Source organism: Equus przewalskii, chromosome 28 (genome assembly GCF_037783145.1).
Source record: "Equus przewalskii isolate Varuska chromosome 28, EquPr2, whole genome shotgun sequence".
Lineage (NCBI taxonomy): Eukaryota > Metazoa > Chordata > Mammalia > Perissodactyla > Equidae > Equus > Equus przewalskii.
Window position 1 is genome coordinate 32,541,071 of NC_091858.1, and position 24,700 is coordinate 32,565,770.

The window sequence follows — 24,700 nt, forward strand, 5'->3', positions numbered from 1 at the left end:
CTTTATCTTTCTGAATTCTAGAGTGCTAACTAATCTAAGTTTTGTGGGGTTATTTGTCTTCTGAGTCCAGAACCTGAAGGCTGCTGGTCATCACACATTTGCTGGTTGATGATCTTGATCAGCTTATTTAGCCTTTCCTTAGCATATGCTCAGGTAAATCCTCTCCTTTGGGATTTGATGTGTAGTGTCTGGGAGCTGATTTCTTTTTATACCCTTCAAGTTTCAAAAGAAAAGCTATTGCCAGGCATCAGCAGCCAGAATTCACATATGCAATCATTGTTTAGTAAAAAGATTTCATTGTTCTCACGATGTGGTGTTGGGAATGCTGTTGACATGTCCGTAGATTGGGCTGTCTGAAAGTACAAAGACCAGCAGATTCAACCCATCAAACTCTCCAGGATGCATGGTATTGGGAAGAGATACAAGTTCTCATCCTCAAGTGATCCTTTTAAGGTTCACCACTCCTGTGGGGTAGCAGGATGCTGAGTCTCTCAGAGGAGGAAGGACCAAATAGCCCCATGGGTGCACAAGTCCTGTGGGAGCAAGATCAGAGACAAGAAGGCATTGGAAACGGATGCTGTGTTTACAATGCAATGCTTGTCTCTAAGCTTATGCTTTGGGGAAGGTTGTAGCACAGCTGGACAGAAAAGAAGGAGGAATAAATAGAGCTCCCTAGTTTTCTAAAGTCACTTTGATGTTCCTCTGATCTCCCAGCTCCACCCATGGCTATAGGTCCTATCTACCCGCTGGATGTACGTGTATACCATCCCTACATCAAAATGATAAGGATCCTGATAACCCCCCTGAGAAGAGCAGTGGGTTGTGTGTACACTCTAACTCATAACACCAGATATTAGGCGCTATTTTCATGCTACGAAAGCACTAACGTGCAGAAGACTGAGCTTTACAAATTTAAGCGGGAAAGACACAAAACTCAGAAATCATGAAAGAATTTTTTAAATGACATAACAATCCAAAGGTTCTGCATCACACAAAGAAGAAAAATCCAAAATGACAAACACCAGAAAAGATTTCCAGGACTTATGACAAAAGCTAATTTCTTAATTTTATGAAGAGCTCCTACAAATCAATAGAAATAGAAATAACAAAAATTCCATTTCTCAAAACAAGCAAAAGAGAAAAGACACATCAGAAAAAATAAACACAAATACTTCTCAGACATGAAAAGATATTGACCCTGATTCCTGAGAGAAATTCAAACCAAGAGGACACTGGGATCCCAACTCCTACCTAGCAGATTGGGAAAGACCAAAAACCTCACAGTCCACAGATCAGCCTGCTTTCAGCCACGAACACCAGGAACTCAAAAAACGGTGGCCTTGGAAAGAAAAGAGTATTTTTTCCCCAAGTCACAACAATCTGAAGGTGTGCAGTCCAGGAGGGGTGAGGTGGCTCTATTATGGCCTCAAATCTGGCATCTCATGTGCACCTGCTCCGACATCCACATAGCGTAGCAGTGCTCTTTGTGAACAAAGCACAGCTGCTACAGGCGCAAGCACTCCTGCCATCCAAGCAGAGAGAGGGAGGACATACAAAACAATCCCATAACAACAGAGGGGAAGCCATGAGAACACTTTATTTTATTATTTAAAATTATGCCCTTCCTAGGGATGACATCTTATTGGTCAGAACCCTGTTTAGCGGCCACACTGCGCTGTAAGAGAGTCTGGGACATCGCTTATCGTTAGCAAGCACATTGCGGTCCAGATCCTAGCCAGGAAGAAATGACAATGGAAATTGGCTCATCCCAGGGCTTCTACAACACTCTCCATTGTGGGTGGGGAGCATCCGGGCTGGTGTATTTGTGTGAGGGCTGTTGGGGCAGCCTCCATGGAGGACAATGGAGTAACACCGGTAAATGTATAAGACGTGTGCTTCAACCCAGCAATTCTACACCTAGAAATTTGTCTAAAAGATGTTGTCATTTATGAGCAAGATGATGTATATAGAAGGATACTCAGTGCAGTCCTGCTCATAACGGAAAAAGTTTAGAAATAATGAAATTTTAGCAATTTAACAGTGCTTCATCAATAAGAAAATCATTGAATGATGGTATATAAAAACAGTGGGATAGTATAAAGCTATTAAAGATAATGGTAGATAGGGCCAGCCAAGTGGCATAGTGGTTAAGTTTGCATGCTCTGCTTTGCTGGCTCAGGGTTCATCAATTCAGATTCTGGGCACAGACCTGCATGCTGCTCATCAAGCCACGATGTGGTGGCATCCCACATAAAAAATAGGGGAAGATTGGCAGGTGTTAGTTCAGTGACAATTTTCCTCAAGCAAAAGGAGGAGGATTGGCAAAGGATGTTAGCTCAGGGCCAATCTTCCTCACCAAAAAATAAATAAATAATAGTAAAGTTCTCTATTTACTGATGTAAAAGTGTTCAAGCTGAAGTGTTAGGTGAGTAAAGTGAATTAGAGAAAAATGTGTTAACAGTGGGGGTTTCCTGGGGAAGACTGAGGGCTGGGTTACGGAGAGGAGAGACTGCAATTTCTCTCTCATTACTCCTCTACCTTTTAAGTTTGTTTCTTGTGCACGAATTAAATTATTTTAAATTTTAAAAAAGATCAATGATGTCAGCAAGGGTTTACAGGAGTATCATAGCTTTTGCTATTTCTCAAGGTGGAGAGATGTAACTTGTGTGCATTTTATGTGATGTGCTTAGATCACACTGGCTTCTTGAAATTAATCTGTCCTTTGGCTTTAGCCTGACCAACACTTGACCTGGAATCCCACTGAGCTCATTTCCCCTGAGCCAGCTCGTCATTGTCCTCTCCACACGCAGGAGCATCCTCACCCCAGAACCTCAAAAGCCTCCCTCTTAGTGTAATGATATCCCTGACTCCTGTAATCCATTAACCCTCTAGTCCATTGGGCCCCGGTCTGGCCCCAGGGTCTACACCTCCAGAGAGAAGAAGGGCCCATCTTCAGACAAGAAGAAGCATTTCTTCTCTGAACTAATTGAATGGAAGCACTATTTCTTGTCATTTTTGAACAATAAAAGGTCAATATTCAAGCAGATGGGAAACAGAAAATGGACGAGGCTCCTTATCATCATTATCACCTTGAAATAAGTGCAAACACTAAGCACACAGCCTCATGCTTGATGAAAGCTCCTGGAACAAAGGAGCATCAGAGAGACTTGAGGGTATGGTGACCTGGGTCCCATCCCCAGGCAAATGCCCCCCTTCTCTCACTGCGCTCTGTCTCTGAGCCTCCTCCTCTCAGACCTATAAATACAGGTGACTCTGGGCTCTCCACTCACACAGGCTCCTGCTCTACCACCCAGACCCTGAGCTCCAGGTGACTCCCAGCCATGAGGACCCTCACCCTCCTCACTGCCCTTCTCCTCTTGACCCTCCAAGTCCAGGCTCAGAGTCTTGAAGAGACAGCTGACCAGCTTCCTGCCCAGGACCATCCTGGGGCCGAGGCCCAGCACATGACCATCTCCTTTGCAGGGGATGAACGCTCCGCTCGAGAGGCTTCAAATGAGACACAAGACAGCTTACTGTCATGATCGGCAGTCTCAATGAGCAATAAGCTAGCCAGGACATCACTAGAAAATGAGGACACTGGATTCAGAGACTTTTCAAGGGCCCTTTGAGCACAAAAGGGTTTGAGTCCACGACTCGGGCATGTGCAACACAGCAGCTTCATCAGCATAGAGTAAACAGACCATTACAAGGGCCTCAGTACATGGAGGTTGGGCTCAAATTGGTGTGTGGATGAGGTGGGTTGAGGAGTAGGTCACCCTGAGTTGAGAGGTGGATCACAGGGGAGGGCAGGAAATAAACAGGTACATGATAGACGTGAATCAAAAAAAAAACATGATCCTGCATGACCAAAACAGAGCCAGTAAGATTTCTTGTGAGTTATAACCAAAAGGTGAATTCTCTCCACCCTAACACGACTGATATTGTCTATTGTAAGTACACACATCGCCTCTTAGCATATCTCCATGAGGCTGGCTCTACATTCCCTCCCTCCCCACGTCCGCCCAGCCTGACCCTCCTGTTCTTTCTGCAGGCGTTCAGGGAACAGCCTCTTGCAGCTGCAGACGAAGGTGGATCTGCCGTTGGGGTGAGCGCCACACTGGGACCTGCATAGACAAAAACGGCTCTGCATACAGGCTCTGCTGTCGTCGCTGAGCTTGCGGACTGAGACCCAGAGCAGCACGAGAGTCCCTTTGAAGACTCGGAAAAGGGTTTACTTTTTGTACCTTCTACCATTTCTTATTTCTCATTCCAAAATAAACGTTAAGCATTAAATTCAGTGTCTTTGGCATTTTTCTTCTCTCTTCTTTTTTTTCCCTTTCCATATGGCTTACTTCTGTGGTTCACTTGCATAGAGAATTCTGTCCAAAATGGTCTTCACTAAGTTTACTGGCTTTTGCATCCCATTGCTGCACAACTTGAGTATCATACCACAGTAAAAGGAAAAAAAAACAGCAAAAATGAAAAGGAATCATTAGTTATTTTTTTTCTATAAACTTCAATCCACTCTTAGTGATACTCCAAAGAAGGAAGTGACTATGAAATGTACTGCGAGGTATTGTGACTCAAGGAAGGGTGAATCCAATGGGCTATGTTTACTTGCTCCTTAAATTTAAGAGGTGGGAGGGCATTGATATATATGAATCTTTCTTACATTAAGCAGATACGTTATGTATAGATATGTTTTTTTTTCTAACTTTATCAATAAGAGAAAGTGACTAAAGACTCAGTGAGGCACAAATCAGGAAAAACTAAGAACTTCCCAAAACCACAAAATACTAACCAGCAGTAACAGTCTCAATTAACGCCCAGAGAGAAGGGAAGTCCAGAAGATGGTTTATAGATGTGGTCATACCTGGTGACCAATGAAGTAACTGCTCGATTAGGCCAATGTGCAAAGGAGTTGGTCTCAACTCTCTTTCTCTTCAAAGACAGTGAGCCTACTAATTATAATAAACCCCAATAATTTTAATAAAATTCCAGCAAGAAATACAATGTTTGTAGTAATGCTAATGAACCAAGTCAATACATCATAATGATGAGACAATTGCTCATATACTTACTGTCCTGCAAAAACTAAAAGAAAAAATGTGTCAGAAAGGCAAGTCTCTAAACTGAAAATTTCTATAAAAGACAAGGATTTAAGAGCACCACGACATGTTAAAGGAAACCATTTTTATTAGGGAAAAAAAGCTTCAGCCTGATAATAAGCAGGGGCTCAGATTTGAACCATCCTGAAGACACAGCAAGTGCCTTTTCCAGAGAAGAGTTATTTGTTTGCTACCAGTATCTGCAACCTCATCGAGCCTCCTCCTGGATCTGGGAAGTAGAAATGTCACATAAAAGAGAAACAAAGTTGAATCCATAAGATTGGCCTTTTTCTAAAAGTTTGGTGGAATGGGTGAACAAGTCTGCGATCCTTGTTCTTGAGTACATTCATCTACGTTGAAGGTGTTGGAAGTCTTGGAAAACAATCAGGCACGTGAAACGCATTAGCTCACTGTAGAATGGTTCATAGCACTTAATTTGTCACATTGGTATCAATATTTCATACTCAGAACTGGTTTTCCAAAGCACTGATTGAGCATTAAACTTAGTGCAAATAGTGGTGAGATTTTTCTCTGTGCGCAAAAGCCCTTCCGATATGGAAGAATCCATCAACCCAGTGCAGGCTGGTCCTGCTTCCTCTCCCCTGAGCTCCATGATCAGAGCTCTCCTCCCACTAGGAGACAATAGGAGCTGGTTCTCTCCTTGCTTCTCCAGAACAGGGATCTCCTCTGCTCTTGCTTCAGAGCCTAGGCCTAGATGGTGCATCAGGTCACCTCCTCTGAAACGGGTAGACCAAAAGGAACCAAAACAAAACATGTGGCCATTAAAACACAGGCCTCTCCCTGCTGCTGACAATGTCAGGCTGCCCGTTTGGAATTGGGTCATCTGCTGGTGGAGAGAGGACACTTGTGCCTCACCTAGAGATGTGAGGATGATAACACAGTCATGCTTTGAGTAAAATGAAGCCAGATCCGGGGACCAGGCAAAGTACAGTCAGCTCATGGACAGAAATCAAAGGAGGAGCCACTGCATCATAACATGGTTCATACGGTGCACTGGGATCCTCCATTTGCCAGTTTTACTTCCCACTCAAAGGCACTCTCAGAATGCCTTCCATTCTGAGGAGTCCCCAGATCAGACAGCCATCAAAGCATCTCCCGGAAACAGCAGGAGGTTGTCCCATGGCTCACCCACTCCACTCTGCCTCTGAAACAGGGAATCACAGAATGTGTGCTGACAGTGTCTCCAAGAGATTGATATTTGGTTGGCTCATCCCATAACAGACAAATATAAAGACCAGGATGCTCCCTTCTTCCCCCAGAGTGACACCGGCCTCCTCGGTGCATTTGGAGTTCCTCGTCTCCAGGCCCTTACAGACAAGAAGACCACTGCTGTCCTCACAGCTGTCCTGCTCTTTGTCCTCCAGCCCCATTGCTGCCAATTACAGAGACAGCTGATGAGGCTGCAGCCCAGGACGGAACTGGCAGAGCACCAAGGTGTTGCTGTCTCTTCTGTAGAAGATAAAAATTCAGCTCAAGAGGCTGTAGGTCAGAGATGTCACAATCAGTATCTTAAGCAGGAACCAGGAGACTTTTCTGGTCCCAGGAATGATATAACCAATTATACTCCTGTGGGTTCCTGTTTCTTTATCTGAAAAATGAAAGAGTTGGCCTCGATGGTCTCTAAAGGGTCTTCTTTCCTCCATGGACTTTGACTTCACGACATGTGGAAAAGTCTCTGAGGCCAGAGAGTAGCCATGGACAATACGAAAAGGTGGAGCCTGGATGTGCTCCACAGAACTTTACAGACACAGTCAGAGGGCCTCGATGGCCCATGGGCCAGAGTTTACTACCCCTAGACTAGACTTTAGTCTATTTCAGGAGGTATCCGGATGCAGAGAAAAAGGGCAAAAGGGGCCAGTATGTGAATGCATAAGGGATTGGGGAAGGGAGGTCAAGTGTGGTTACAGCATGGAGCTCAGATGCATAAGGCTGTGAGAGCTCAGGTCCTTGTCGGCAGACGTCGCCCCGTCAGGGCTCATGTGATCTGATGAGCATTGTTTCAGCTCTAATTTGACCTGTTGACATGCCAACTCCAACTCAAAATTTAACTTCTCCAATTCTCCCTTCATCCACCGCCCCAGGCACGTGGCTGATGCTCCCTCTTCCTCCAGGCCAGGTAAGCACATCCTGCTACTGCAGAAGAGGACCCTGCCAGTCTCAGGAGCTCCTCTTCAGGACCTGTACCCTCAGTGGTGTTTGTCGCAGGTGCTGCTTTTTCTCAGCTTCTTCAACAGAGATGCAAACTTTTAAGATCCGGATTAAAGGCCCAGAGGGAAGCGTTGGGACCTCCTGTGCCTGTTCCTCACCTCTTGTCCTCATCCCAAGTCAAGTCTTCACAACAAGCTTCCGCATCTGCTTTTCTGATGTTTGATATGTGTATCAGTTGGGACTAATGCAAATGCAAGCAACAGATTGCTGCCTAAAACTGTCAAACATAATTCTGGCTCTAAATACCTGTGGAATTCAAACAGTGATGCTGGCCTCGGACGCAGAATGATATAAATGCACAAATGATACTGAAGCTTAGTCGGTCTGTATATCCATCCATCTATCTATCTATGCTTCTATCCATTATTTGTTTACCTGTCTGTCTTTGTATCTATCACTCTATCCATTCTTTTTCTGTCTGTGTATCTGTCTATATATCTATCCAGCTAACTAACTGTCTTTGGCTCTGCTTTCATTAATTTCAACTTTACTCTCAGGAAGACAATTCCTTTGTAGGAACAAGTAAAACCATGTAGCCCCAGGTTCAAATGGACCTAATACCTTCCTTCTCATGGAAAACCCACTGTCTCCATCCCCACAGTGTGGGAGTGCTCCCTTGGAGGAGTACCCAATCACACACCTTTCTCTGAAGCCCTGGGCTTCCATCTGTCCCACTGAAACCCTTTAACATGCGGTAACGTTGTCCCCAAAGAGATGATAAGCAGACAAAAAAATCACATGACACTTGTGCAACAACATGTTCTGTATTTTCATCTGGAAATATAGAAGAAGAAGTCAACTTAGGAAGGTATTGTCAGAAATTAAAAGGAATTGGGCTGCTTACATGACCAACGCATGCCCCAAACCCTCAAATAAACGTTGCCACTTTCATCCTCCTCAGTTTCTCTAAAGTTGCTGAAAATCCCTTAAAACCTCACGCCATCTAGAAAATCCACCTTCAGCCTCCAGTTCCCCCTCTGAGTCAACCTTCTTTTTCCATAAAAAATGGCCATTGTTTGGAGGCGGCCCAGTGGTGTAGTGGTTGGGTTTGCATGCCCCGCTTCAGCAGCCAGGGGTTCGTGGGTTCGGATGCCGGTCGTGAACCTAGCACCATTCGTCGGGCCACACTGTGGCAGCATGCCACATAAAATAGAGGAAGACTGGCATAGATGATAACTCAGTGACAATCTTACTCAAGCAAAAAGAGGAAGATTGGCAACAGATGTAACTTAGAGCCAGTCTTCCTCACAAAACTAAAAGAAATGCCCTGTGTTTGCAGCTGCTTTGTTTACTCAGCAGGGGTACTGCCTGTGGGAGGTTGTGCATCCAAAGGCCTCTTTACATTTTGCACTACTCCAACTCCTTCAGTCCAATTCTGTATAATTTCTTTAAAAACTCGATGGGCTACCTCTATTTAAGTTATAATCCACTCTATTAAACAAAAGCCAGCCCTCACTTCTTTCAGAGACAGGCCCGTCACTCTTGAGCTGAATATTAGGGTGCTGGGAAGCCAGTAAGATTCAAAAAGGCCTTATTTCCAGATGAAAAGCATCTTCACCCATCCTTTAACTTTTGAAAGTTTGCCACAAACATTCTTACAACCATGACCTTGAGATCTACTCTGAAATCATATTTAATGGGAGTACCTTCAATTTGATCTTTGTCCTTTGACCACTTAATGTTTTGAGAAATTTTGTCTCAAAAGACTCAGTATGAGAAACAATTTCAAGGTTTTACTCACATCTCCACGAGGCCCTCTCAGCTTCCACCACCAGGTCCTTTGATGACGCTTCTGCCCACTGCTGTGTCTCAACAGAGATATCACAGCTTTGAAGTTTTGGTTCCCGCAGCATCCCACCTCTAGGCACCCAATAAACAGCCCCTGAAAGAGCCTGAAACAGCAGCCGTTTCATCGCATCTCACAAAGTTGTGGGTCAGCAATTGGGCAGGCCTTGACCAGCAGATCTTCTCCATGGGGTTATTTGGTGGCCAGGCTGGAGGAGCAAAGATGGTGTCATTCGCATGCTTTGTCCCATGGAGGACTGTTTGAACCACGAGGCTCAGCTGGGCCCCACTCCTCCACTAACTAATGGACTTCTCATGTGGCCTCCAAAGGCAAGCAGAATTCGGCTGTGGTGATTCAGAAGCCAGTAGAGGTTTCTGGTCCTCTTAATTGTGCAAGAGGACAATGTTGGGAAGTCAAATGAAACCCTGGTGTGAAGGATGTTTGAGATTGACTGGCTGTATGAAAAACAACGCATTTCAGCTTCCTGTGCTGAGGATCATCATCATCAAAATGAGGAGGATCATCATTTTATGGTCAGAAATAATGGCCCGTCTCTAAAATGTCAATCATTCAAAATTTGTTAAAATTCTTTGTGACTCAAGATATTATCAATTTTTGCACATGCTACACTTTTAATTTGGGAAAAAAAATTTGTGTTGCAGCAGTCAAGTTGTGTGTGTAAGCAACGGGTATTCATTAGTCCACAAATTTAATGATGCTATTCAAATGTTTGTTCTTATGGATGTTTTGTCTTATTTTTTTCATCAACTGCTAAAAGTAAAACCCAAAATCTGCCTCTGATACTTTATGTTTTCCTATTTCTCTTCTAATCTGTCGACTTTTACTATTTACATTTTAAGTCTGGTATTTGGTGATACATATTTAAAATTGTTACCTTTTTTTCATGAATTGAACCTAATTCTGGTATAAAAAGGCATTCTTCATTTCCAATAATACTTTGCCTTGACTCTATTCTGTTTTGAAACATATGGTATTTACCACACTAACTTTCTTTGGATGAGTTTTAGCACAATACACTGCTTCATTCTTTTACTTTCAAGCATTACCCAGCCCATGTTTTAGATGCATCTTTTCAAAAATAATTTGTTTTGAACTCAGTATAACAATCTATGTCTCTTAAATTGAATATGTAATTTATTGTTAATACATAGATATTTGGGTTTAAGTCTGCTACTTAGTTTTTTTTTTCTATTTTTCCTCCAGTTTTAATGTTTTTCCTCCTTTCATGTCTTTTTTATCGAATTTTTTGAAATTTTTTTTCTACCACTTAGGATCTACATGGTCTGATCTATCACAGAACGATTATAAAAGAAATTACAGCATGAATACACCTCTTATCCTTATCTTTAAAATAAAGAGGCTTATCTACAAGCTCTCCGAGAATCTTCCCGTCTTTATAGCCAGACAAACTCATTGCCATTCTCCATCCTCACAAACTTCTCTCCCAGTCATCACCATGTTCACGCTGCCCTATTGAATGCTGTTGACACTTTCTTCTTCACTTCATTCTCCAGGCTAGAAAACTACTCCCTTGCCTCTCTCTTTGTCCAAACTCCATTTCTCCTTGGAGGAGGAATTGAAGCCTTTACTATACCATGGTGTCATTTCACCTAAGTAATGCACTTGGAACATTTCTTACAATGTGACCTTCTATCAATACAGAACTTACCAGTGTCCTAAACTGCTTGAGGTCTTTGTGAATAGGAGATCTGGGCTTCCAATCCACTCTAATAAGTACTTGCTCTTTATCCTTGGATACACCATTAAAATCCTATGGGTCTCAGTGGCTTCCAATGTGAAAGGAGAATACGATTGTATTCTCTCCATGTACTGTGAGATGAAGATAGCCTGGGGTGTCTTCATTGATCTGCCATTCATTGAGTAACTCCTCGATGCCAGATACTGTTCTCAGGATACAGAAAGCATTTATTCTGCCAACATTAGTTAATATTAATTGATTGCTAAGTACTCTTCATCCACTATGATAATTAACTCTCATAATAATCCAGATGGGAAAATGAACCTTAGAGGAGCTAAGTATCTTACTCAAACTCACAATAGATTAAGCAACAAAATGATGCCAAATCCCATATGCTTAACCACTGCCGTATACTCTCTCCTTTCTTTCTGAATTTTAGAGTGCCAACTAATGAAAGTTGTTGAAAATTATTTGTCTCCTAAGCCCAGAACCTGACAGCTGCTGGCAGTCATCAGACATGTGCTTTCTGAAGATCTCTGGTGAGTTTTATAGCTTCTCCTTAGTAAATGTCATTGCAAATGCCCTCCTTTGAGATTTGAGGTGATGCCACTGGGACTTGGTACTTTTTTTAATTCTTTGAGTAGCTAAAGAAAAGATTATTACCAGACATCACTAGCCAGAATTAACATTTGCAGTCACTGTTGCATAAAGAGAGATCATTATTCTCAAGTCATAGTGTCTGAGATATTGTCAATCTGACCACAGACTGGGCTGTTACACAGTAAAATGGCCAAGAAGATGGATGCATCGAAGTCCACATCCTCAAGACAATGTCCATCTTGGGGTTCAGCACATCCTGTAGGGTGCAGGATGCTGAGCATCTCTGAAGAAGAAGGAGAAATAACCGCAAGGGTGCACAAGTTCATTGGCTGCAAGATCAAGGATAATAGGCCATTGGAAATGGATCCTGTATTTACGTTGCAATGCTTGTGCTTTGGAGAAGATTGTAGCACAGATGCACAGAAGAGAAGGGGGAATAAACAGAGCTCCCTTGTTGCCTAAAGTCGCTTTGATGTTCCTCTGATCTAGCAGTTCCACCCAAGGCCTGGTGTCCCATCTACTTGCTGGATGTCTGTATGTACCATTCCTACGTCAACATGATAAGCATCCTGATAACAGCCCTGGGAACGTACAGCTCCCATGAGAGGGGGAAGTAGGTCAGTTAGACGACTCTGACTCATAAAAGAAGACATGAGGAGTTGTTTCGTTCCATAAAACCATTAACACATGGAAGACCACCGAGTTTTACAAATTTAAGTGGGAAAGGCACCAAACTCAGAAATCATGAAATAATTTTTTTAAATGACATGAAAATTCAAATTTCTGTATAGCAAAAAAAATTAAAAGCCAAAATAACAAGCTCTGGAAAGGATTTCCAGTACTTATGACAAAGAGCTGATTTGTTAAATTTACAAACAGCTTTGAATCACTAGAAATAAATAGGCCAAAAATTCCATTTCCCAAAACAGGCCTAAAAGAAAGGACAATTCAGAGAATATAAATGCAAATACTTCTCAGACATGAAAGCACGTTGACCCTGATTCCTAAGAGAAATGCAAACCAAGACGACACTGGGATCTGAACGCTTACCTGTCACCTTGGGAAAGACCAGAAAGCCTCACAGTCCATGGATCAGCCTGCTTTCAGCCATGAACACCAGGAACCCAACAAACAGGGGCTTGAGAAAGAAAAAAGAATGTTTTCCCCAAGTCACAACAATCTGAATGGGGGCAGTTCAGGAGGGGCGAGATGGTCCAACCATGTCCTCAAGGACCCAACATCATGTGCACCTGCTGCAGTGTCCACATAGAGGAGCTATCCTCTTCATGGCCAGAACACAGCTGCTGCAGGTCCAAGCGCTCCTGTCATCCAAGCGGAGAGAGGGAGGAAACACAAAACAATCCCGTAACAGAGGGAAAGCCATAAGAATAATTTATTTTATTACTTAATAAGGTGTCCTTCCTAGAGATTACATTTTACTGGTCAGAACACTGCTTTGGGGCAACTCTGAGCTGCATGAGGGTCTAGGACGTCAAGAGTTATTAGCAAGTGATCACTGTCCAAATCCTAGGCAGGGAGAGAGGATGATGGGAATAGGCTAATCCCAGGGCTTCTCCAACACACTGCAATGTGGTCAGGGAACATCTGGGCCAGTGTATTTCTGTGAGTGCTGCAGGGAAAACCTCTGTGGAGGACAACAGAGTAACATCTGTAAATGTATAAGACATATCCTTCAACCCAGCAATTCTACTTCAGGAAATTTAAATGAAAGATAGACTCACTTATAAGTAAGATAATATTTATAAAAACGTACTCAATGCAGTGTTGCTTGTAACGGCAAAACTTTAGAAATCATCAAATTGTAGCAATTTAACAATGTTTTATTAATAAGAAAATAAAGGATGGCTGACAAAAACAATAGAATAGTACAAAGCTATTGAAAATAATGATAGAGTCCTGTGTGCATTGATATAAAAGTGTTCAAGCTAAAGCATTAGATGAATAAAGCAAACTACAAAAAGATGTCTTAACAGTGGGGGTTTCCTGGAGAAAGTCTGAGAACTGGGCAGGGAGATGAGAGACTGCTATTAGTTGCTCATTACTGCTCTGTCTTTTTAATTTTGTGCCTTGTGCATGAATTCAAATTTTTTAATCAAAAACAATTAAAGGTTTCAGAAGGGATTTATAGGGGAATCAAAGATTTGATATTTTTCAAGGTGGAGAGACATAAGTGGTGTACATTTTATGTGATGTGTTTAGAGCATACTGGCTTCTCGAAATAAATACATCCTTTGGCTTTAGTCTGACAAACACTTCCCCTGGAATCCCACTGAGCTCGTTTGCGCTGAGCCTGCTAAGTCGTTGTCGTCTCCACATCCAGGAGCCTACTCACCTCAGAACCTCAAAAGAATCCTTCTTAGAGTGGTGATGCCCTTGAATCCTGTATCCCATTAACCCTTCACTCCATTGGGGTCCAGGTTGGGCCCCAGGGTCTAGACCTACAGAGACCAACAGGACTCATCGTCAGAAAAGAAGAGGCATTTGTTCCATAAACTTATTGAATGAAAACACTGTTTCTTGTCTTTTTTGAACATTAAAAGGTAAATAATCAAGCAGATGGGAAGCAGAAAATGGACAAGGCTCTTTATCATCGTTATCAACTTGAAACAACTACAGACACTAACTACACAGCCTTGTGCTTGATGACAGCTGCTGGAACAAAGGAACATCAGAGAAACTTGAGGGCACAGCGGCTTGGACCCCATCCCCAGGCAAATGCTCCCCTTCTTTCACTGCGCTGTGTGTCTCTGAGCCTCCTCCTCTCAGACCTATAAATACAGGTGACTCTGGGCTCTCCACTCACTCAGGCTCCTGCTCCCCCATCCAGACCCTGAGCTCCAGGTGACTCACAGCCATGAGGACCCTCGCCCTCCTTGCTGCCCTTCTCCTCTTGGTCCTCCAAGCCCAGACTCAGAAGTCAGAAAAGGCAGCTGACCAGGTTCCTGCCCAGGACCAGCCTGAGGCTGAGTTCCAGGAGGTGATCATCTCCTTTGGAGGGAATGAGCGCTCCGCTCAAAATGAAACAGGTGAGAGACCAGCTGGCATGCTGCAGGGGTCTACAGCCTCAATGTGACACAAACTAGCCAGGACATCATTAGAAAATGAGGACATTGCGTTGAGAGTCTCTTCAAGGCCCTTTGAGCAATACAAGTTTGGAGTTCTCGACACGGGCTTGTGTAACCCACTGGCTTCAGCTGCAGAGACTAAACAGGCTGCTACATGGGCTTCAGTACATTGAGGCCAGGCTCAAGTTGAGTGTGTGGATGAGGTGGGGTGAGGAGTAGGTAACCCCAAGTTTGAGAGGTGGACCACTGGGGAGGGCAGGAAATAAGCTCGTACGTGATAGACAAGGATCAGAGAAATACTATGATCCTGCATACCCAACATATAGCCAGTAAGATTTTTTGAGTTATGACAAAAAGGTGAATTCTCTCTATCCTAACATGGCTGGTAATGTTGACTATAAGTAGTCATGTCCCCTCTTAGTCTATCTCCTTGAGACAGGCTCTGCCTCTCCTCCTTCCTTCCCCTGGTGCCTGACTCTCCCTTTCCTTCCACAGCCCTTCAGGAAGCATCAACCTGCCGCTGCAGAGTCTTCTGCCATTTTAGGGAGCGTCGCTCTGGGACCTGTGCTGGCAGGGGCATCCAAAACAGGCTTTGCTGTCCTCGCCGCCCGCCTAATAGATTCAGACCCACAGTAGCGCAGGATTTCATTTGATAACTTGGAAATGGGTTTTCTCTTTATAACTTGTACCCCTTCTTATTCCTCTTTCCAAAATAAACTTTCAGCATTAAATTCACTATTTTGGTATTTTTCTTCTTTTTCTTTATTTTTTTTTCTTTTCACATGACTTCTTTGTGTGGTTCACTTGCATAGAGAATTTAATAGAATTTAATTTAAGTCAACTGGCCTTTGCATCCCAGCGCTGCACAATTTGAGCATCATACCACAATAATATAAACAGCAAAATGAACATAATTAATAACAACAATTTTAATTTCTACAATTTGATCCATCCATGATGATGTTCTAAAGAAGGACGTGACTATGAGGTGTACCAAATGGTGTTGTTGACTCAAGGAAAGGTGAATCCAATGTGTTATGTTTACTTGTTCTTTAAATTTAAAAAGTAGGAGGGTATTGATATATATGGACACTTTTCTTATTTTCAGCAGATGTGTTAAGGAGATATACTATTTTTCTAACTGTATCACAAGATAGAGTGAACCAACGCTTCAGTGAGTCACAAACAAGGAAAATGTATGAACTTACCAAAGATGGAATATAGTGATCAGCATTAGTGTCCTCAGTTAATCCCCAGAGAGGAGGGGAGTCCACAAGCTGGTCATTAGAGATGGTGATGCCCAGTGACCAGAACCCAAAAGGTAAATTAGTCCAATGTCCAGTGAAGGAGTTGGTCTCAATTCTCCATCTCTTCAAAGACGTTGAGTCTATTAATGATAATAAACACCTACTAATTTTAATAAAATTCTAGCAAGAAATACATTTGTATAATAATGCTAATGAACCACATCAATCTATCATAATTATGAGACAATGGCTCATACACTTACTGTCCTGCAAAAACTTAAAGAGTACTTTATGTGTCAGAAAGGAAGATCTCTAAAATTACAATTTCTATAAAAGGCAGAGATTTAAGAGTACTGTGACATAATAAAAGAAACTGTGGTGTTTGTTTTTTTCACAAAAAGAACGTCTCTGCCTGATAAAAAAAAGTTGCTCAGGTTTGAATCATCCTGGAGACATACCATGTACCTTTCTTGATGGATAGTCAGTTCTTTGACACCCAGACCTGCACTGCTGCAGAAAATCAGGTGACCACACAAATCAATGGTGTCTGTCTAAACTGCATGCATCAGTCAGGCTCTCTAGAGGAAGAGAACCAAGAGGATGTGTATATACAGAGAGATTTATTTTAAGGAATTGTGATTATGGAGGCTGGCAGGTCTATAACATACAGCCTGGGCCATCAGGCTGGACACCCAGGGAAGAGTCAATGTGCCGTTCAAGCCTGAAGGCAGTATGCAGGCAGAAATCTTTTTAGCCCAGGGGAGGACAGTGTTTGTCTTACTCAGTCCTTCAACTGACTAGATGAAGCCCACCCATATTTTGGAGGACAATCTGCTTTACTCAAAGTCTACTGATTTAAATACTAATCTCATTCACAAAATGCCATACAGAAACATCCAAATAACGTTTGATCAACTATCTTGGCACTGTGGCCTGGCCAAGCTGATGCATAAACTTACCCATCACACTGGACCATCAGTCTTACCAGGCAGTCTTCTTGGTCTCCAAGTCTGACCTTGTTCCCATTCTTCAGAGGGGCTGTAACAATATCTTCTTTCCACCATATTTTATATCACTTTTTTTTCCACATTTCAGGTGCCTAAAACTTTAAACATATCATTTATCTCTATTTAAACGTCATGTGATAGTGGTTTTGCTTTGTTTTATTTTGATAACCATCTATAAATGTGCAGTTAATACCATCTTAGAATGAAGAAAGTAGGATGCTGCTGGTTAATATCCATTATTCATTTCACTGAGTCAAGCATCGCACTGACTACCTCACCTGCCACACCATCAAGTAGGAGAGAGATGACCATCAGATCACTATGCACCGGGTCTCCCTTCTCCATCTCTCAGATCAGAACAGAAGATCGTGGTGCTGCCATTTCTTCTGTGGAGACAAAAATTCAGTTCAAGAGGCTTCAGGCGAGAGAGATCAGCATCAGTGTTTTAAAGAAGAATTGAGACACTCTGTTCTGGTCTCAAGATCACACAGCCACTTATGTCCCTGGGCACACCTTGTTTAACTTCCCAGGACCTCAGTTTCTTCATCAGAAAACTGAAAGTTTTGGGCTCAAGAGTCACAAGAGTGTCTTCTTTTTCCATGGAATTTTGACTTCATGACATGTGGAAAAGTCTTTGAAGCCAGAGAGCAGCCATGGACAATATGAAACGGATGAGGCTGGCTATGTTCCAGTAGAACACTACGGAGTCTGAGGTCTTGCTTGGCGCAAGGACCATAGCTTACTCACCCATAGAATAGACCTTAGTCTATTTCAAGAGATATCTGGATGCAGAGCAAAAGGCAAAATTGGCAAGATGTGAATGTGCAAGGATGTGGGGGCAAGGAGAACAAGGGTGGTCACGGCATGGAGCTCAAATAGATGAGGCTGTGAGGGCTCAGTTCCCTACTGGCAGGCATAGTCCAGTCAGAAATCACGTGGTCTAATGCAGTGAGCATTGCTGTGGCTCTAATTTGTCCTGTTGGCATGCCTACTCTAAGGCAAAGTTTAACTTCTTAGGTTCTCCCTTCATCCCCTACACCAGGCACGTGGTTAACGCTCCTACAGGCCAGGTAAGCATGTCGTGCTATTGTAGAAGAGGACCCTGCCAGTTTCAGGAGTGGGTCTCTGAGGTCTGCATACTCAGTGATCTTCATCAGAGGCTTTGCTATCACTTAGCTTCTTCAACCTAGACACAAAGACATGTAAGTCCTAGTGTGAAGGCCTAGAGGGAACGGTTGGTACCTTCTGTGCTAGTACCAAAGCTCTTTTTCCATCCTGAGTAAAGTCTTTACAACAAGCTTCTGTTTCTGTTTTGGTTTTTTTAATGTATATATTTGATACTGTATCACTTGGGACTAATTTAAATGCCGGCAACAAAGTTATGACTAAAACTCTCTTAAACAAAGTATTGGCTCTAAATAGTTGGGTAATTCAAAAAGCAATGCTGGCCTCAGACACAGAGTGGTATAAATGCACAAGTGAGTACTAAAGTTCCATCCGTCTATCTGTCTGTCTATGCATCAATGACTCCATTCTTCTTCTATCAGTCAATGCATCTACCTATATATCTGTCTAACCAACCATCTTTGGCTCTGCTTTCATTAGATTCACATTTACTCTCAGGTAGACATTTCCTTTGTATTAACAACTATAATCACTGTCAGCCCCTGGTTCCTATGATCCTACCACCTTCGTTCCCATGGAAAACCCACTGTCTCCAACCCCCATTGTGGGAGTGCTCCCCTGGAGAAGTACCCAATCACATGCCTTTCTCTAAGCCCTGGGGTTATATCTGTCACACTGGAAGCCTTTAATTAACAAGAGGGTTATTGTGTCCCTAAAGATATGGTAAGCAGATGAAAATTGAATCACACTTATGAAATGACATGTTCTCTATTGTCATCAGGAAACACAGAGTAAGAAATCAACTGAGGAAGGTATTGTCAGAAAGCAAAAGGAATTGGGCTGGTTACGTGACCAATGCATGCTCCAAACCCTCAAACAAACACTGAGGCTTTCATCCTCCTCAGTTTTTCAGAAGGTGCTGAAATTCACTTAAATCCTCCCACCGTCTAGAAAAACCGCCCTCAGCCTCCAGTTTCCCCTTTGAGTCAATCTTCCTTTTCCATAAAAAATGGCCCGTGTTTGCAGTGCTTTGTTTCCTCAGCTGGGGTCCTGCCTGCAGGGCGTTGGGCATCCAAAATTCTCTTCTTATTTTACACTGCTTCCTCTCCTCCAGTCCAATACTGTATAATTTCCTTAAAAACTGGATAGGCTTCCTCGTCATAAGTTATAATCCACACTATTAGACAAAGGTCAGCCCACACTTCTTTCAGAAACAGGCCCTTCACTCCTGAGCTGAACGATAGGGTGCTTTCACGGCATTAAGATTCATAGAAGCCTTTTCTCCAGATGAAAAGCATTTTCTCCACCCACGCTTTAACTTTTTGAAGGTTGCCACAAACATTCTTAGAGCCATAGCCTTGAGACCTACCCTGAAACAATATTTAATGGGAATACTTTCAATTTGATCTTTGCCCTATGTCCAGTTCTTTTTTTTTTTTTTTTTTTTTTGAGGAAGAGTAGCCCTGAGCTAACTGCTGCCAATCCTCCTCTTTTAGCTGAGGAAGACTGGCCCTGAGCTAACATCCGTGCCTATCTTCCTCTACTTTATATATGGGACGCCTACCACAGCATGGCTTATCAAGCAGTGCCATGTCCACACCCGGGATCCGAGCCAGCGAACCCCGGGCCAACGAAGCAGAATGTGCCCACTTAAATGCTGAACCACTGGGCTGGCCCCCTGGCCACTTCTTATTTTGTGAAATTTTGCCTCAAAAGACTGAAGATGAGAAACAGTTTTATCTTCAAGCTTTAACTAACATCTTCATGAGCCCCTCTCAGCTTCTACCACAAGGTCCCTTGTGGGGACATCTGCCCACTGTTCAGTCCCAACACCAATCCAGCAGCTTTGAGGTTTTTGTTACAGCAGCATCCCAATTCCAGGCACCAAATAAACTGTCCCTGAAATTATCAGCCTGAAACAGCAGCCATTTCATTGCATCTTACAGTATTGTGGGTTTGGTCTTTCTGCTGACCCATCTCTATCCTGAAGCTATCTGGGGGCCTGCCCAGAGTTGCTTCATTAGAATAAAAACCCTTCCTATCAGCTTTGTCACTTGGGAGAATCCAAGGATTTGGGGAGCTCTGCGCCAGGAACTGGGACCAAGACCAAATGATTCCAGCAGAGTTTGGGGTGCAGGAGCTGGGGTCCCCAGTTGTCTGGTCCCTGGATCTGGGGTGATTAGGGAAGGCGGAGAGTAGTCTGAGGTGTGAAGGAGATGGCTGGAGTGTGGGCTCTGGACTAGCTGGTTTGCACATGGGAGGCGTGCTCAGAAGTGGAGTTGTTGGCCATCTTTAGGAATTGGCTAACCCCAGGAGGGGCAGTCCCTCCAGGAAAGGCAGGGCCCCAGATGGCAAAGCACCAGAAAGCAGAAACTAGAAAATGTGACTATTGCAGTCCACTTCAAATCTGATCAGGAAACAACATTGCCTTACTTCAGCTGCTCTCCCGCCTGATGGGGGAACGTGGCCCCCTCTCATTCCCAGGTCCCACACTTCCGGTGGGCAACACCCCTAGGCTTCTGTTTGCCTCCACTGCTCGGCTCACTTCCAAGGGTGACACACACAATCTGAACACACGATGAAGCCTGTCTTTGTTTTCAGTGTTGACTCTTCAGTCACAGATTCAACAAAACTTATGAGATCCTGCTCTGGGTCAAGCACAAGCAAGGCTTCTGCTCTCTTTCCTCCTCACCCTCACGGGCAGGAAGAGGAAAGCACTGGATCCTCCCAGAGGTCGAACGCCTACAGTCCTACCACCGTCCAATCAAAGATCATGAGGACATTACTATTTAAATATAAACCACAATAAAACGCTGTGTGAGTTTATAGTTCACAACTACTGGTATTAAAATACAGGGATGTGTCAGAACTACTAGAAAATAAAACCTAGGGTCCCTGTCCTGCTAGGAACTGTCAAGACCTCACCGTCCAGATTCTGAGCAGCATCCTGCTAGGAGGAGAATGAGCTGGAGAGGGTCGGAGAGGACTCGGGGAGGGGGAAAAAGGACACTTCAGGACTTGATGAGAGCATCTCCTATCTTGATAGGGACGTGGGTTACGCAGGTGAACGCATTTGTCAAAACTCAAACAACTGAACCTCCGGGATCAGTGCTTTGCACTCTAGGCAAATTATGCTTCAATTACAAATTGTCAAATACAAAGTGTAAGCTTTATAAAAAGTCTATTAGGTCTAGAAATTAAAAGTGAATATAAATAAATGGGCTTGGCGGGGGAGGCAGTTGAGGATCACCTCTACGTGACTTCTCACCTTAATTCTCTGGAGAACGAAATCACATTCTGAAGTGCACTATAAATGTGAAGGGCATCACTGCTTTTGTTTTGCCCGGCAGGACACACCTGTAGCAGCTGAACCTTTCAAGGTACGTTGGGACCATCTCGGTGCCTTTGCTTCAGCCTTCTCAGCCGGGTCTCTCATGAAAAGAAGGACCACCCAGTTGGCGCCCCTTCCCGCTCACCTGGGGCGTGAACACAGATCACAGGTGGAGCCATGTGTCTGCAGAAGGACCTGGTGCAGCTCCCAAACCTCAGGTGCACCCTGAGACCAGGAGTGGAAGAGAAAGTGGTGTTTTGCCTGGACTTGCCTGGCCAGATGCAGCTACAGCTGATGACCCGGAGTTTGCCCCAGGACAGCCTGGGTGAGGGACGGGGCAGAGTTCACTTCAAAGACACAGGCTGCAGGAGCCCAGCAGGAAGTCTTGTCTTGTGACACACCCACCCTCTCCAAGGTCAGACGCACCTGAATAAACAGAGGGACTATCTCGCTCCTTCTCGCCAGAGCCCCCTAGCCTCCTCTCTTCTCTGATATTTTTGTTTGATCAGACCCCGGCAGTAAGGGAATGGAGAAAGCCCTCTCCAAAGAAGGATAGGGTGCTAGTAACCCATACTACCAGCATAGAGCTTCACCGTTTAAAAAGCTCTCTCCCACCTCTCACCTCATTTCCTTCTCTGCACAAACCTGTGAGAGAAATATAACTCTTCCTATTTTGCAAATGAAGCTTGAGAGGGTGAAATGCTTTTCTGTGACAAAGCCGCTGAGTGTGAATAGGATCCATGTTGAGACTCGAAACCAGAGCCCTGAGAACTACAGAGTTCCCGGTATGAAGGACATTTCCAAGGGACCACAAATGCTGCCAGTCTCAAAGCTTTAATTGCTGGAAACCCACAATAGGAGGAAAAAGATCATTAGCGTTTAGACAAGAAAGAACATTCAAGACTGAGAAATACCTTGTGATGGCTAATTTTATGTGTCATCTTGGCTGACCCGTGGTGCTCATCTCAGTAAACACCCCCAGATATTTGGTCCAACATCACCCTGGATGTTTCTTGGATGAGAATAGCATGTCAATGACCTTTGAGTAAAGCAGATTGCCCTCCATAACGTGAGTGGGCCTCACCCAAACAGTTGAAGGCCTGAACAGGACAGACTGACTTCCCCAAGCAAGAAGGAATTCTGCCAGCAGACAGCCTTCGGACTTGAACTACAACATGAGCTCTTCCCTGAGACTCCAGCCTGCTGGTCTACCCCATCAGATTTTTTTTTTTTTTTTGGACTCACCAAACCTCCACAATCATGTAAGCCAATTTCTTTTCTGTTTCTCTGGAGACCCCTGACTGACACACACCCAAATCTCAGCAAGTGATGGGGAGGATGCTAGGAAGTACCAGGCAGCCCCACAGAGACGGGCTGTGGTTGTCCAGGCCCTGGAATACCTTTACCTGGGCTCCTGGACCTTCTAAAAGGGCCCCCCCCCCCACCATACAAAAGACAGTCCTGGAATGTCTCCAAGCTTCTCACACTCACCCTTATCCCAAAGGATAAAGGATAAGTTATCCCTTATGCAGCTAAGAATAGGTTAGCATGACATGGATCACATGGCCCTGGAACCCTACACTGGCTATACCACTGACTAAACCACAGACACACAGAAGCAAACAGGACAGGAGAAATGCACAGAAGCTAAGAAACATACTGCAAGAAGGCGGTGACCTCAAGTGCTAGGTCAGTGAGGCCAGGGTGGCTAGAGAGTATGGAGATGGCAGAGGAAGCAGAGAAGGAAGGAGAAGCTCAGGAGGCAGTGATTCATGGGAATTACACACTCAGGGGAGATCCCCGACATGGCTTCTGAGAATGAATGTCAGGGTCTCCCTGAAGCCCAGCTGGCCAGCAGCTGCGGGGTTTCCTTCACTTCCTTTCCTCCCACGACCCTTCCTAAGAAACCTCCCATCTCCTGAGCTCACCTGAGCAGAGTGAACACACCTCCCTTCTCTAAGTACATATCTCCCACCTAAGGCTGAGAGGTTAAGTAATGAGGTGACACAGGTAACTCGCCTGGAGCAAGGTCTACACACTCTCAGTGCTGGAGTCTCACAATCCACATCATTTTCCCTTCCACAAGATGTGTCAGGCTAAGGGGAAGACAGAGAGGTGAGAAAGGGAGGGAGTGAGGGGAGCAATGGAAACCTGTGTCCCAGAACCTCCATCACTGCCCTTTACGAACATATAATTTAAAGCAATAAGAAAACTTCAAGGAATTGTCAACAGACCTTTATCATGGACTATTGCATCAGTCATCAACTAGGAATGTGTGTGCCCCAGAGGGGAATAAAAAGTTTGCAGGAGTGAGGAGAATTTCTTGCACAGCAAAGGTTACAGAATTATCTATATTTTATAAATGAAAAAAAATATGTGGGGGCCAGCCTTGTGGCCTAGTGGTTAAGTTCAGTGTGCTCTGCTTCTGTGGCCCAGGTTCGGTTCCTGGGCGTGGACCTACACCACTCATCAGCCATCCTGTGGAGGCATCCCACATATAAATTGGAGAAAGATTGGCACAGATGTTAGCTCAGGGCTAATCCTCCTCAAGCAAAAACAAAATAGTGTTTTTCTGTTACAAGCTTCAAGAAAGTGGACCAAATCTTAGCTGATGAAAATATGCAGCAAATTCAGATTCCCAAAAAAGTGGCCCTAAAAACCTCTGGGTGGAAGAGAGAAAGATGTGAGTGTGGGGGTTTCATGTTAATCAAAAAGGACACAAGTTTTGTAAGGTGGGAGAACCAGGAGAGAGAGGGAGGTGATCCACCTGCTGGTGGAGTGCCGGCAGGTCTCTGTGTGACCACCAGAGGGCGACAGCACGCGCCATCCTGTGTCCAGGCTCCCTCTGGCTGGAACAGCTTGCTGGCTTGTAGAAATGCTCCTTCTACGCAAGAGCCAGGGAATCCGGGTTGTTTACTACCGCACCCACTAAAGAGAAAGCAGTTTCAGAGGAAACAAAGGAATCCAAGTCCTGGGAGAAACTTAAGCTGGCCAAAGTTTCTACCACGTGAACCTGGCAACATCCACCCCATCCAGCTTGCCAAAAGAACCTGGATGAAAAGCTTTTATTGTGTGCGTGTGTGCCAACGTGTCATCTTTTTTTTAAAGACATGCAAATAATTAGTCCTATTTCTATTATTAGATTCAACAAAGATAAAATTACATTTCAATAAATATAATCAGAACAAAAAACAGAAAAAAGAAGGAGAAGACTCTGTCCGTGTTGTTCGTCAGAGGTGTGTTTACAGGCATTGAACACGGACAGTCACTGTTCTCTTTGTAACTTTCTGTCTTCCTCAGTTGAGATTAAACAAAAATGATGAGTGAGATATTAAAGGCCTGGGAACATTTGGATGAACACTGTTTCCCTCCCGAGTTAAAGTTTGCTTTTGGCTGTTAATGTATCAAATTAGACTGATGACAAAGCTACAGGCAGGAAACGCTATGTATCCAAACTGTTT

General features: G+C 43.9%; 1 long non-coding RNA gene across 7 annotated transcripts; it reads right to left on the reverse strand.

Moving 5' to 3' along the window:
• Positions 1–5,162: 5,162 nt before the first annotated feature.
• On the reverse strand, positions 5,163–21,602 carry LOC139080024 (uncharacterized). 7 transcript variants are annotated; one of them, XR_011534141.1, is made up of 3 exons: positions 21,177–21,602; positions 15,738–17,169; positions 5,163–12,581 (listed from the first exon to the last, which is right to left on the reverse strand). It is a non-coding gene; the product is annotated as an uncharacterized lncRNA (long non-coding RNA). The 7 variants fall into 7 exon arrangements; XR_011534137.1 differs by having other exon boundaries at positions 5,163–13,902; XR_011534140.1 differs by having other exon boundaries at positions 5,164–9,677; positions 10,814–17,169.
• Between the last annotated feature and the right edge of the window lie 3,098 nt (positions 21,603–24,700).